The sequence below is a fragment of the Lithobates pipiens genome, unplaced genomic scaffold, assembly GCF_037356315.1.
Source record: "Lithobates pipiens isolate NorthernLeopardFrog02 unplaced genomic scaffold, aLitPip1_a1.2 Scaffold_27, whole genome shotgun sequence".
In the NCBI taxonomy this organism is placed as follows: domain Eukaryota; kingdom Metazoa; phylum Chordata; class Amphibia; order Anura; family Ranidae; genus Lithobates; species Lithobates pipiens.
The window spans coordinates 93,116,131-93,131,543 of NW_027507788.1; the positions used below are offsets into that span (position 1 = coordinate 93,116,131).

General features: G+C 41.3%; 1 pseudogene across 1 annotated transcript; it reads right to left on the reverse strand.

The window, feature by feature from the left end:
* Positions 1 to 5,760: 5,760 nt before the first annotated feature.
* On the reverse strand, positions 5,761 to 14,448 carry LOC143933989 (trypsin-3-like; annotated as a pseudogene). The gene is made up of 5 exons (XR_013263183.1): positions 14,267 to 14,448; positions 12,626 to 12,791; positions 10,961 to 11,220; positions 8,803 to 8,939; positions 5,761 to 5,965 (listed from the first exon to the last, which is right to left on the reverse strand). The product of XR_013263183.1 is annotated as a trypsin-3-like (transcript).
* Positions 14,449 to 15,413: the final 965 nt, after the last annotated feature.

Here is a 15,413-nt window from a genome sequence, read left to right on the forward strand (position 1 = left end):
CCAAAAAGTAAAATTTTAGTCTCGTCAGACCAGAGCACCTTCCTCCATACATTTTAGGAGTCTCCCACATGCCTTTTCGCAAACTCAAAACGTGCAATTTTGTTTTTTGCAACTGAAAGTAATGGCTTTCTTCTGGCCACTCTGCCATAAAGCCCAACTCTATGGAGCGTATGGCTTATTGTCGTCCTATGTACAGATACTCCAGTCTCTGCAGCTCATCCAGGGTTACCTCCTGTCTCTGTGCTGCCTCTCTGATTAATGACCTTCTTGCCTGGTCCGTGAATTTTGGTTTGTGGCAATCTCTTGGCAGGTTTGCTGTTGTGCCATATAACCTATATTTGGGGTTTGCACCCCCTACTTGCTAATTACCCAAAATTTCTAAAGTGCATGTGCTATATTTAAAAATATATATCTCCCCAAAAAAATATATTATAACCACCCAATGTATTAATATCTACCATTTCATATTCACAGCATATAATCCTCAAGGTGTAATATTATTCCCCTTAAAAACCCCTCCAAGTGTGCAAACAATCACAATCCAATGTTGTATTGAAAAAAATAAAAAGTAAACAATACAATATAAATTCGCAATGGTAAAAAATATATATGTATAGCAAATTAAATAATAGTCCTTGTATGCAATGGTTCTTTAAACCAGATCACCCCGCTTCAATCTGATTAATCTGACAACCTAATTAACATGAGCTAATTTACTAAATCATTTACCCAGACATGACCTTTAGGACAGACATTAGCTCAGAAGACACAATCAACATTATCATAAATAGAAACACAGGAAACCTCCTCACAATAGCAGGGTTAATTAACACAAACAACAATGGGTGAAAGACTCTTAGGCTTGGTTCACACCAGACGCGGCACGACTTGCCGCGCCGCGACCTGACAAGTCGCCCCCGTTCTGTACTACGGAACCGTTCTAGTAGGAGCGACTCGAGCCGCTCCGACTTAGAAAAAAGGTTCCTGTACTACTTTTGCGGCGACCTCGGGCGACTTGCATTGACTTCTATACAGAAGTCATTTTGCAAGTCGCCGCTGAGGTCGCGGCGCGGCAAGTCGTGCCGTGTCTGGTGTGAACCGAGCCATCCTTATTTACAATAAACACATTATAGCAGACAACAGACAGGTGGCTGAAGTTGATGACATCTTCTATGAGCCCCAACATTATGAATCAGTCATTATTTATAATATGGCATATACAGGGTTCCCAGAGGCTCTGTGTCTTGGGGGGGGGGGGGGGGGGGGGGGGGAGTGGGCATGGACCTGAATCCAAAGTAACACCACCTCTAAGGTCCCCAGGCATACAGCTCACAAAGAGCACTGTTCCCCCAAATGCCTGGGCCCATGATCGGTAGCTAGGCTAGTATTCAGTCCCCTTGAAAAAAGCCTCTGTCCTGGCTAGGTCTGTTACACTAACCCTGACTTGTACTTCTTAACAACATTGCCCATTACTTGTTTGGAGAGTTCTTTGGTCTTCATGGCAGTGTTTGGTTAGTGGTGCCTCTTGTTTAGGTGTTGCAGCCTTTGAGACCTTTCAAAAAGGTGTGTATATGTAATGACAGATCATGTGACATATAGATTGCACACAGGTGGACTTCTGAAGGTAATTGGTTGCACCAGAGCTTTTTATGGACTTCATAACAAAGGGGTTAAATATGCACATGCCAATTATCAGTTTTTTTTCCTGAAAAATAGTTTTATGTATATATTTTTCTAATTTTCCTTCACCAACTTAGACTATTGTGTTCTGATCCATCACATATTATTCAGATAAAAAAAAACATTGAACTAAAGGCTGTAATGTAACAAAGTAAGTAAAAAGCCAAAGGGGTGAATACTTTTGCAAGGCACTGTATGAAGGTTACGTAACACACAGGTCAGACTCTGCCTTATCTTCTCCTTCTTCCCAGCCACTTGATTGTTTCTGCTCCAACCTAGAATTTTTTTGTTTTCATTCATACACTATAGTGTCAAAAGTATTGGGGCACCTGTCTTTACACACACATGAACTTTAATGGCATCCCAGTCTTAGTCCATAGGGTTCAATTTTGAGTTGGCCCACCCTTTGCAGCTATAACAGCTTCAACTCTTCTCGGAAGCCTGACCACAAGGTTTAGAAGTGTGTCTATGGGAAAGTTTAGCCATTCTTTCAGAAGCGCATTTGTGAGGTCAGTGATTGATGTGGACGAGAAGGCCTGGCTTGCAGTTTCCGCTCAAATTCATCTCAGAAGTGTTCTATCGTGTTGAGGCCAGGACTCTGTGCAGGCCAGTCATGTTTAGTGCATTTGGGGCTTGAGCATTAGCCCATCTCTATGGCCAGAATAAATTATTATTTTGCTTAATTAAATAAATTAATGGGCAATGCCTAAACACATTACATATGTTTACAATAGGGATGGGTGAACGGTTTTGCCCAAGCATAAGTTCGGGCCAAACTTTGGTTGTTCGGATGTTCTGCAGAACACTGAACAATATGAGATGTTCTGGGCAAATTCGAAAGCCGCCGGAACACTGTTAAAGTCTATGGGACATTAACATGAAAATCAAAAGTGTTCATTTTAAAGGCTTATATGCAAGTGATTGAGTGTTTGGGGACCCGGGTCCTGCCCTAGGAGACATGTATCAATGCAAAAAAAGTTTTAAAAACTGATGTTTTTTCGGTAGCAGTGATTTTAATAATGCTTAAATATATTCCTTTAAAGTGGTTGTAAACCCTTACAAACCCCTTTGACCTACAGGTAAGCCTAGATTAAGGCTTACCTGTAGGTCCAAGAAATATCTCCTAAACCTATACGGTTTAGGAGATATTTGCCCGAAGACAGGCACCTCTGTCTACGGCGCATGCACCGTAGACAGCGGCGCGCAGGCGTACTGAGCGCGGCATTTCCAACAACGGAGCTGCCATGCATGTCGGCTCCCGTGCGCATGCGCGGGAGTGACGTCATCACAGCTCCGCCGAATGACAGCGGCGGAGCTGCGAGACCCCACCGAAAAGATGGATGCGCCGGACTACAGGGGACAGCGGTGACATCGCTGGCTCCTGTGTCAGGTAAGTGACACATAATGGGCTACTATGCGATGCATAGTAGTCCATTATGCTTTGCCTTTGCAGGGAATGAAAGAGGAAGTAAACCCATTAGGGTTTACTTCCTCTTTAAATTTCATACCGGGGGGTGTCTATAGTATGCCTGTAAAGCGGCACATTTTTCCCTTGTTTAGAACAGTCCCTGCACAAAATGACATTTCTAAAGGAAAAAGAGTCATTTAAAAGTACTCACGATTATAATGAATTGTCGGTCCCGGCAATACAGATAAAAGTCATTGAAAAAAAATGGCATGGGATCCCCCAGTTCATTACCAGGCCCTTCCGGTCTGGTATGAATATTAAGGGGAACCCTGCGACAATTTTTTTTTATTATTTGGCATGGGGGACCCTTCCGGTCTGGTATGGATTTTAAGGGGAACCACACGCCAAAATTAAAAAAAGGTGTGGGGGTCCAGACCCTTATCTGAGCACGCAATCTGGCAGGCCACAGGAAAAGAGGGGGGCGAAAGAGCATCCCCCCTCCTGAACCGTACCAGGCCACATGCCCTTTCTAAATCTTGGTTTGTGGTTCCCCTTAATATTCTTACCAGACCTAAAGGGCCTGGTAATGGACTGGGGGGATCCCATGCAATTTTTTTCAATGACTTTTAACTGTATTGCCGGGACCAACAATTCATTATAGCCGCAAGGAACAGGTTCTAAACATGAGAAAAATATGCCATTTTACAGGCATACTATAGACACCCCCCAGGTACGAAATTTAAAGGAATTATTTTATAGCATTATTAAAATCACTGCTCCCAAAAAAACATAAGTTTTAAAACTTTTTTTTGCATTGATACATGTCTCCTGGGGCAGGACCAAACACTTTTAATGACAATAACTTGCATATTAGCCTTTAGAATTAGCACTATTGATTATTCATGTTCATGTCCCATAGACTTTAAAGGTGTGTGTGTGTTCTGCCAAATTTTTTGCCTGTTGGTTATGTTCTGGTAGGAACGGAACTGGGGGGTGTTCGGCCCATCCCTGGTTTACAATCGCCAAGGGTTTTTTTTGTTTCTGCCAAAACACTGATGCCAGGGGGAAAAGCATTTCAGAGACATGGCCAAACGTACATATAAATGTAGGCTATAAATTCAATGTGTACACAGAATGTCTTTGGAATCCCAAATATTACATTGTTATATAAGGATATCAGAAGTATGCTACACATTGCCTGTGCAGAGAGAAGAGCTGTGGAAGAGAGACAGCAGGCCCCATCCACTACAGAGTGCATACAGAAAACGACAGGAGGGAGTGAAGACCAGATCAGTCCCCCTGCACAGTAAGAGGGAGCAGCAATGATCTGTCTATTACAGAAATATTCCTGCACAGAGGCAAAGTGCAGGAGTTGTTTCACATTGGATTACTGCACAAAGACACTTGTGGCTGTTGAATTCAGACAAATATATGTTCATAGCTCTCAACTGTCCCTGATTTCGAGGGACTGTCCCTCATTTGGAGCAATGTCCCTTTGTCCCTCTTCCCTCTTTTGGTCTGATCTATATAGTTTTATATAAAAAAATTATCTTTCAAAAAGTGTTTCTCAGTGCTAAACCTTTCATCCAATTTCTAAATTGCTGCATTTGTCAAATTTAAAAGCCAATATAAAGGAATAGTAGTGATAAAAAAAAACACTTGTTGGTTTAACCTTTTAAAAATTCCCCTTTAAGGGGTGTGACAGGGGGCATGTCCTATGCCTACATTTGTTCCATTTGTTTGCTAGTAGTTGTCCCTCATTCCCATCTCAAATTGTTGGGAGATATGTATGTATGTGTAGCCTGGATTTCAGCTTTAAATCACTTATATCTGGAATGAGAGAAATAGATAGTCTGGTATTGCTGGTGGCCTCCTGAAGATGCCTATTTTGCTTTGTGAGTTGCTTACTGAGGAAAGGCCTAGAGATCAGGAAAGTCAGAAAAAAGTCAAGTCCTTTTCTGCTTACTTGTTCATATCAGTTATTTTGAAATTACTGATGCAACAGGATAAGCAGGACAACCAGATAAGTAATATTATGGAACAACACAGCAGTGCGCTAGCCCCTATGCTTCTTTTACGGCAGGTTTCTTTTAATGTGCACATCAGTTCCAGTCTAATGCCCTTGTACACATGGTCGGAAATTCAGATGGAAAAGGTCAGTTCGGATTATATTGTCGGAAAATCCGATTGTGTGTTGGCTACTGGCCTCTACGTAGTCCTGTCATTCCGAATGACTGGATTCTCGGACAGCTTTGTCTGACCGTGTGTATGCAACACCAGTTTAGGACAAAATTTGTCTGAAAAAATCTGACGGATTTTGTGGTCGGAATGTCCGACCGTGTGTACAGGGCATAAGAATGAAGAATAGAGCTTTTAATGGAAATGTTGGCTTTAGCATTAAACGAGGCTTCATCAGGCATTTATTAAATCCCCTGTAAAACCTTTGAAATATCTACTAAGGCCCATTATAACCAACAAAAGCCTCAATATACATACAGTAAGTAGATGGATGAATGGACTTGTACATTGGCTGCATGGCTTGGTGAAAATATAACACATATCTCCTTGTGTAAAAAAAAAACAACTGGTGGCTTATAGACTCATTGAATTATGTTATGCACAAAAAAGTCCTAAAAATCACAGGTAGTAAAAGCAATACAGACACTCAGAGATGCTGGGAACATGTACTATGCTTTATTATAAGTTTGCTTTGGTGTAACATAGGCTTCAGTTGCTCGCCATAATGTTCTTAATCCAGTCAGAATAGATGCAGACTTTGTTGTAGACACCAGGATATCCACGTTCTGCACAGTTTTTACCCCAGGAGACCACTCCATACAGCTCTCCATTGCAGATCAGTGGTCCACCAGAATCCCCCTGTTAAAATAGAGGTACATCAATGCAGGAAAGTACTTAAAGGATAAGACGACTAATAATTACGTTTATTTGTTTACTTGTGTGGGATAAAACACCCTCCAGCTTCTGAAAGTTTATATTTAATATAATACTTCAAAATCTAAGCAAAAAATAAGTGAGAGATGCTGGCACATATTTTGCTGCATATAAGCTGCATATAAGCTTCCAGAATTATAGCAGTGTAATTATGGCTTTTTGTACAATGTTATTACACAATCATTCATATATACATATATATGGCTAAAATATTGGGTATCTTTTGAATAGGAAGAGGTCCATATTCCACTAAATATGCCCCCAATGGAGCCTGGCTCCACTTTGACCTAGTTTTAATTAAATTGGCATTGAACACGTCGATCTCCCATATTGCCTTTTACATGGCACTAACTTTTCTACTTTAGGTACCTCACAGATCCTTCAAATAGCTCATAATCTCTAATCCTTGCCCATGGCCACCATTTTGCACACCCACTGAATCAGTTTAAACAGGATTGCCAACCTTATTACATGCTCTCTACCTAGCTCTCCCAGAGACATGTTGGAGATGTGGCAACACACCCAGAGATACTGTATATCACTGCATCTTAATCCCCCCCCCCCCATCCTGCTGTTGTAGCTCCCTCCCTGCTTTTTTTTAACATTTTTTTTTTATTGAAAACCCCAATCCTAATAGATATCCAAAAGCAGTTGACAACTAGGTCTACAACGTGAATACTGTTCCATGGTCTGGTCTCTTTTTTTGGAAAATTCTTGAAGGCTACATACTGAAATAGAAGTCAGTTTTAGAGCCAACCTCCAGGAAAACAGATAAATACACAGTACAAATACATACACGGGGTCCCTTTACGTGTTGTGCTTAGAGGTCTACCATATAAATATGTACAGTGTAATACAGATGTAAACACATATTTGACTACATGGATTGAAAATACAAAGACTCAGAATTAATGGGTAACGGTAAAATCAAAGTGGGTTTTGTTTTGAGTCTTCAAGCGTGAACAACTTATTAGTATAAAAAAACAGGTCAACTCAATGAGAAAAGGCATTATGTGAAACTCTCAAAATCAAAGGCTTCCACCCTGTTAATTGAGAGATATCGGAACCTGTATATTTATTATGCAACACTGCCTTATAGTATCTCACCCTATCAAATACTATAAAGCTTTCCAATTAGTTTTCATACATTCTGTTAATGGGTAGGAGCGGTGAATACACCGCTCCTTCACCACTCCAAAGATGTGGCTAGCAGGACTTTTTTCACCATCCTGCTAGCACACCGCTCCAGTGTGAAAGCCCTCCGGCTTTCACACTGGAGTGAAAGGGGCCAGATTTTTTTCAGGCTCTATACAGGCGCTATTTTTAGCACTGTAGCGCCTGAAAAACGCCCCAGTGAAAGGGGCCTTACAGCCACCCTCACAGCGCCCCTCCACTTCAAGGATAAAACACTTGTTTTATCTATAAGAATAGGAATAAGCACAATGCTAACCTATTCCAATGTGTTCTGATACCTTTCTATCAGATTAAGCAATAACTTTTATAGCAGTTTGAGCAATAGTAGCTCTTCTATTGGATTGGACTGCACAGGCCAGTCTTCCCTCCCCACATACATCAATGAGCCTTGGCCACCCATGATCCTATTGCTTGTTAAATGGTTTTCCCTCTGTGGATCACACCTAGTAGGTTCTGTCCATGCAATCTGGGAACATCCCACAGGAGCTGCAGTTTTGGAGTTTCTCTGACCCATTCATCTAGCCCTTACAATTTAGCCCTAGTCAAAGTGACTTAAATCCTTGCCCATTTTTTCTGCTTTAAACATATGAACCTCAGGGACAAAATGTTCACTTGCCTGATTCAACCCACCCACATTCTGGTGCCATTGTAACAAGATAATCAATGTTATTCACTTTACTTGTCAGTGGTCATAATGTTATGGCTGAAAGGGGGTACATGTCAACCCCACATTTTCTGTTTGAACGCAGTGCTGCTCAGACACGTGTGTCCCACGCAGGATTTGACACCTCATCAGAGCATTGCTGTTATTTGTAAACACAGAAGCAGGCAGAGAAAGTCTTCTATTACTCGCTTCCTATGCCTTGTTCTAAAATAGATGTCATCAGTTGGAGGCACAATAGTAGCAGTGGAAGCCTTCGCTTTGCTTCCTCTTCTGGCTACTGTGTTTACAAATGACAGCAGGAAACAAGTGATAAATAGGTGAGCCATAAAATCCTGTGCGGTACTGTGGGGATGGATGTCTGGATAGGTTTGGTAGGCAAACAGATCTTCCTCACCTGACCTCAACCCCCAACTTCCCCCTCCCCCCCAAACTCACAACTATCCCTACCGCCCTCTCTTGGCTCTGCCCTGATTGAAACCCCTCTTTCCCTAGCTTGGTGCAGCAGCAACCTAAATTACACTGCCACCAATGAAACTTGGGAAAGAGGGGGTAACAAGTACTCTGTGTATTTACAATCCCCCTTTCCCCAACTTCATTGGTGGCAATGATAATAATATTGGGAGGAGATTATTCTGTATCTCTGAGTCCTGCACTTGCCTCACATTGACAGAAAAGAGGGAGGGGAGTAACAAAAAAAACATGAACAACTGCGCAAGTAACAGAACGTCAAGCAACAGACAAACATTAAAGCTGAACTAAACCCTCCTATCCTTTTACAGGGGCCCCATAGCCCAAGCAGTAGTTCTGCCATTGGTTCTATAACAACCATATGATCTGCTATGGGGTATACCATCCTAAAAATGCACTATAAAGACATTTATGAATATTTATATTTAATATTCACCTGGCATGCGTCTTTGCCACCTTCCATGTAACCAGCACAAAACATATTTGTAGTGATCTGGTTTGGATAAGAAGCTTTACAGCTGGAGTCCGACAAAACAGGGAGATCAAGACACTGTAATTGTGTAGCATATTGCACTGAAAAAAAGTTAAATATACTGTTATTAACTACAATGCAGTGTCATTTAAGATATAGGTGATGTTATACACGTCAACATTTTTATATTATCATTTACGTTATTTTGAGAGATGATCAGAGCCGTTTTTCTTTTAAATACTTATTTTAACTAAAGTGGAGTTCCAGCTAAAATAATTTTGCTCAGTTTTGTATTAAGGCGATTTCCCCCTCACTTTTGTCCTGGTAACAATACAGAAAGTGGAAATAATCTTGCAATGGGAAAATGACAGCAACAAAGACCTGCCACAATATGTAACCCTTTCGTGTAATACTAAAATCGTCCAAAAAAATGGTAGCAGAAAAAGCATGAACAAGACAAAAACCTTGTAAGAAACCTGAACAATAAACCAAAGATTGAAGAGCCCCAACTCCTTTGAAGTCAACCTGTGCTTTGCAGGACACAGCAATAGTCTTGGCTTAAAGTGTACAATATGTAATCTTGAACTTTCCTTTTTAGCTCTTAATAATAAAACAGGTATAACAAAATGCTTTGCAATGTTATGTATAAGTATAAAAAATTGATTTGTTGAAGTGAATTAAGAGCTTTCCTGTGTCATTTGCACACTTCCTGCAGGGCTGCTGATAGAAATCGCGGGGCCCCGTACGGACTACCTGATCGGGCCCCCCATAAAAATATTAAAGCTGTATTTCGATAAAACTACAATAAAATGATCTATCAGACACAAATACAATATAACTCACAGCATTCCTGCTAAATCTAAAAGATAAATCTCAAAGGTAAAAGTGAGTTAATTAATAAAAATGGAGATGCGATGAAAAAAAATATACAGGCTCCAGGATCAGAGAGACAGAGGGAGAGAAACAGCGATAAGAAACTTAGGAGCACCGGGAGGGGGATTACTGAGGGATAACTGCCACTTTCTCAACTGTTAAAAGTGAGAGGGGGAGAGACCAGCTTTCAGCTGCTGGAGGAAGAGAGACACAATCCTCCATCACTAATCCCCACCCTGTGTGGCCCCCCCTGTGTACTCGGTCCCCCTACAAGAGGAACTGTGGCCCCCCCTGTCAGCGGCCCTGTGCTGAACAATGTTATAGGCAGCATAATGCTCTCCATGGCTTCTCCAGACCCTTTGACATCTGTCACATGTGCTCAGGGTGAACCTGCTCTCATCTGTGAAAAGCACAGGGTGCCAGTGGTGGACTTGCCAATTCTGGTGTTCAATGACAAATGCCAATCATTCTCCATGGTGTTGGGCAGTGAGTACAGGGCCCACTAGAGCACGTTGGGCCCTCAGGCCACCCTTATGAAGTCTGTTTATGACTGTTTGGTTAGAGATATTCACACCAGTGGCCTGCTGGAGGTCATTTTGTAGGGCTCTGGCAGTGCTCATCCTGTTTCTCCTTGCAAAAAGGAGCAGATACCAGTCCTGCTGATGGGTTACAGACCTTCTACAGCCCTGTCCAACTCTCCTAGAGTAACTGCCTGTGACACTGCCCCTAGCCAAATGCAAAACTACTGAAAAACAGTCAGAAAAGATGAGTAGGGGGGGGGGGAAAGTCAGTGGCCTCCACCTGTAAAACCATTCCTGCATGCATTATTACAATAGGAGTGGATTTATAACTTCATAGCTTTTGGGATTTTTGGGGAATGTTATGCATTTTTGTGTGCACTGATTGAATTTACTCATTGCCAATTATTTTCCTTGCATTGAGCATGCACAGGACATAAACATCGGGCCTCCAGCAATGCGAAAGTATGGAGGCTAAAGTCATCATTCTGCTGTTTCCGTCTTCCAGCATGTTTGTAGTCAGAGCATGCGCAATGCAACACAGCCTCAGACTCACCCTTTCTCTCCCAGTCTGTTGTCATACAGGTTATACAGGTCTGAGATTAAAACGGGTCATTTTATTTTGGGTATTTATTTATGATTAGGTCCTTGGATTAAATGCATTTGATTTTTTTACTGAATAAAGTTCAGCTTTAAAACAACTATTTATAAAGCCCAGACAGTGAACTTACCTCCAATGATTCTTGTGTTCCCCCAGCCTGACACCAGGCACTGACTTCCCACTGTTGGACAGGATGTGGCTATTGGGATTGGTTGAACGTAATTATTGAACTGGGCAGGCTGAGCTAGTTTGACCAGCATGAAATCATAATTTAAGGTTTTAGCGTTGTAGCTGGAGTACTTTATAGCCTTTTCCACCTGGATATGCTGTTCTGTCCCCTCTTGTTTACTAATATCATGTTCCCCAAGGTGAGCAGTCAGGTACTGGGGCCTGTATGAATTGGATAGAAGAATAAAGAGGAACTTTAGATGCCAATATACTCCATTAAATAAAGGGTGACTACAGATAATCTGCAAAATGTAGAGGATTCTATCAATAACATTCATGGCTAAACAATTTAAAAGGTCAATAATGAAAATAAACATACATACCTAGATGGCTGCAGAATCAATCTGTTGCTGCAGCTGTCCTCCACCAGATCTAACCCTGAGAACTGAGTAATCAAAGACCCCTGTTTGCTCAGTTTTTTTGTCCTCTCTGAGCACCAAGTGGTGACTATCAGTCCCCACCATGTGCTCTTCCCCTCCAGAGCTCATTGGAGCACCGAGCTGAGATGGGAGTGGTTGGGTTAGGCTCTCAGTTGCATATTAACAATCTGTTAACATCTGGGTGGATCACAACATTATTGTCAGGATCCCTGCAAAGCCTGGACTGGCTTTGTGATATCAGCCGACAGTGGGCTTTAGCTGAATCTGGGTCACAGGTGTGCAGAACTAAGTGAATTTGTAACCCACAGCAGTAGCATGGCCAAAAGAACTTTGCAGGAATTTGGATATTAAAAGTGAAGGTGTAGAGAGTGTGACTGTGTTTTGCTACATCAAGTTTTTCTGGTAGCACAAAAAACATGGTACACTAGGCCACCATGCCTTGGCTATAAAAAAAAAAGTCCCCTTGAACCCCACCCACTAAATATTCCTCTTTTGATATCACAGTATAGATGAGCATGATCTCACAGCCAACTTTGCTCTCTCAGCTAAATATTTACTTGTTTCGTCTAATCATCATACTCTATCCTATTTTTGGTATTGGGTGACTTTGTGGCTACTTGCACTACTCACAAACCTAAATATAATATAAGGCAATATATTAAAAACACCATAGACATAAGATGGCAGCTGGTTTGTGGGCATAGTCCTATATCTAAATTGATGTAGTATGTGTATTAATGATTTGAAAATTTAAACTAAAGAAACAGAAGCCGGCCATTGTAACCAGCCCTGTCAGTGTTGCATAGATTATCCAAACCTATCTAGCTTCCACTTTTTCTGGATCACTTAGAACGATAAAAAGTGGAAAAATACGGGAATTACATTCAGGATCAACATGTAATATAACTGTGTTATGGTGGAGACTCCAAAAAATAAAACACTGCGGTGTGAACGTTAATGACATGACTGCCTCAAATGAACTGAACAGTGGGTGTGCCTAAAAGTTAAAGGAGGGATATCCTATTGGTATGATTATTCAGAGAACTACATAGCCCCATTTCATGGCTAATCTAGGATTCTTTGATCCTATTCAGAAACCCAAACATAAAATCCCCAGACCACTGGCTTGATCTGTATTCTGTATTACTAAGTATTACCAGTCTACAAAGAAGAACCATGGAACTTACGGCTGATAGCAATGAGCTGCAGATATGATCCACCGTGATGAGATGAGGGATCCACCACACCATTGGTCTCCAAGAACGGTGAAATATACCTGCCAAGGCTGAGAATTACGGGCACACTCATAGCCATTAATAATCTTATCATCATCATCATAAGAAGGAGCAGCAGCTGAAAAAGATATCAAAAAGAGTTTATTTACAGATACTTAGCGGCGCTCGCAGTTCTCCCAGGTGTGTTAGAAAAGCGAATGACTATTTGCTTTCCTAACACTGAACCATCTCTCAGCCAATCAGGTGCATGATTCTGTTACCCATCACCTGATAGGAGTCGAATCGTATTGCCTATCATTTCAGCCAATCGGGAGGAGGGAGGAGACGCTGTCTGACCCGCTGCAAGTTCCCTCTGCTCATTGAAGGTAAGTGCCGGGCAGGCGGGGGGGGGGGGGGGGGTATGTGTCACAGTGGCACTATTTGTTGAACACTGTAACAGCATTTGATGTGCCACTATTTGATGGGCACAGTGGCAGCATTTGATGGGCACAATGGCTGCATTTGATGGGCACAGTGGCTACATTTGATGGGCACAGTGATGCGTCTGATGGTAAAGTGGCTGCGTTTGATGGCACAGTGGCTTGCCTTTAAAGGGCACAGTGAAGCTGCAATTGATGTTTTTTTTTTTTCCAGAATTTTTCAGTTTGTTTGCACCCCCCCAAAAATTTGGAGCACCAGCCTCCACTGTACTTGGTGAAACAGAGCCCAAAGTTTGCCACCAAATGGAAACATGGCATGCAGGTACCACCGCACACTGTTTTCAACTCAAATGTCAGATAAATGAAAGACAGGCTTCAGCTCAGATCCCAGCCCATAAATAATGCGCCTCTGACAAATTTTACTCACATTAGGCTTAATCGTAGAGGTGCAACTTTTGGGAAAGTTAATAGTTTACTCCCAAGAGCATATTATTACCTTCCCTTTGGGGACCCTGATGTAAGGTTAGGACTCTCTGGGGACTCTGATGTAATGAGGGAGGCTCTGGGGACCCTGATGTAAGGGGGAATCCGCACTCCGATATGTAACAATATTTTATATATATATATATATATATATATATATATATATATATATATATATATATATATATATATATATATATACACACACACGTATAATATATACATGTGTGTGCCCGCCCAAGCGTATGACTTTCTTTACTTCGCTGCTATGGGCTCTAGCCCCAAATCTTTTGTAGACCTAGCAATGCCCCTGCCTTTGACCATCATGTTTACAGTGATTTCAAAGGCTGAAGACAATCTATATGCATATGTATATAATTGCATGTATAGCTATTTTTCTTTCTGTAGCATGTAGGAAATGGTTAATATATCTGCCATCTTATTTTTTTTTTTGTCTGTATCCCATCATGGAGATTTACCCTGGTGGCATTGGTGCCTAGGACAAAGAGAAGGTGAATCTACTTAGCAGGGACACCTACAGCAATAGAAAACCTATTACGTTTCTAATCCTTCTGCATTATATCCATAACAGAAAAAAATGTTTGTATACACTTAGACTTCGAGACCAAACAATTTCTAATTCAAGCTGCAATAGAATTGATAATGAGATGTGACGGTGATTAGGTTTTACCTGCAAGCCCCAAGAACAAGCATATCCAGATATAAAGCATAGTGAGCTGATGGTAACTCTTCTTCTTTGAGTTGCTGAAATTTTAAATGGACCGTTGTCAGCTCCGGACAAGGTTTATAAAGGTCTGCATTGTGAGCAGATTGTCCGTTCCCATGACTCACCTCCCGACATCTGATCATTCCCATATTATCTGCAAAGATATTTCGGCTAATGCCTCGGAAACAGTGACTACTACATACATCTATCATCAACTTGTTTGGTTCCTATTTATTTGGGGTATATTTTTATACATAAACTTGAAGAATATTTGGTGAAGAAAAATTTAATATTTAAAGGTGCTATATTCCCAACTATTTATATCTCAGCACCTCCATCCCAGGTAAGTAAATATCACAACTATGGTTTACATCAGAAGCATGTTCAAAAAAAATATTTTTCTAAAATCCAAAAAATTTATTGTACACAAATTAAAACCAATCTTGAAACTAGACATTGCCTACATGTCATAGCTTCATCCATATATGTTCAGCTGCCTATCCCCCTACTTAGTGTTTGTACGTCTTCTTGAGAGCTTAGTAGACATATCAAGGGATGTTTTCAGGGGGAATGGAGAAAACAGAACCAATTTGATACTTTTTGATACAATTTTTTGGTTTTCTCAAAAATGGATGGTATTGGGTGGTACCACAGATGGTGCTCAGAGGTCTGAAGGGTGCAGAGACGAGGGATGACTCAGAAGGGGGAAGTACCGGCACCAATTTTCAGAGAAAAAAAGGCCTTGAACATTCTAGTCGGGAGGATGGCAGGTAGATTCTACTTCCTCAAGTAGGATGTGAGTAATAAGGAATCAGTGACTTGGCCACATGAACCTAAACGACTCCCCCCAAGGGTAGTAGGGTTGCCACCTTTACTTCAAGTCAAACGCTTTAGCGGCACACAGAAAGGTTGATTTTTTTTTTCATAATATAAACTATACATATATTTTACAATTAACTAACATTTCTAATGATATAAAGTTAATCACAAGAGCCCCCCGTTACATCAGAGTCTACAGAGTTCCCCTTTTACATCTGAATCCACAGAGTTCCCCTCTTACATCTGAATCCACAGAGTTCCCCTCTTGCATCTGAATCCACAGAGTTCCCCT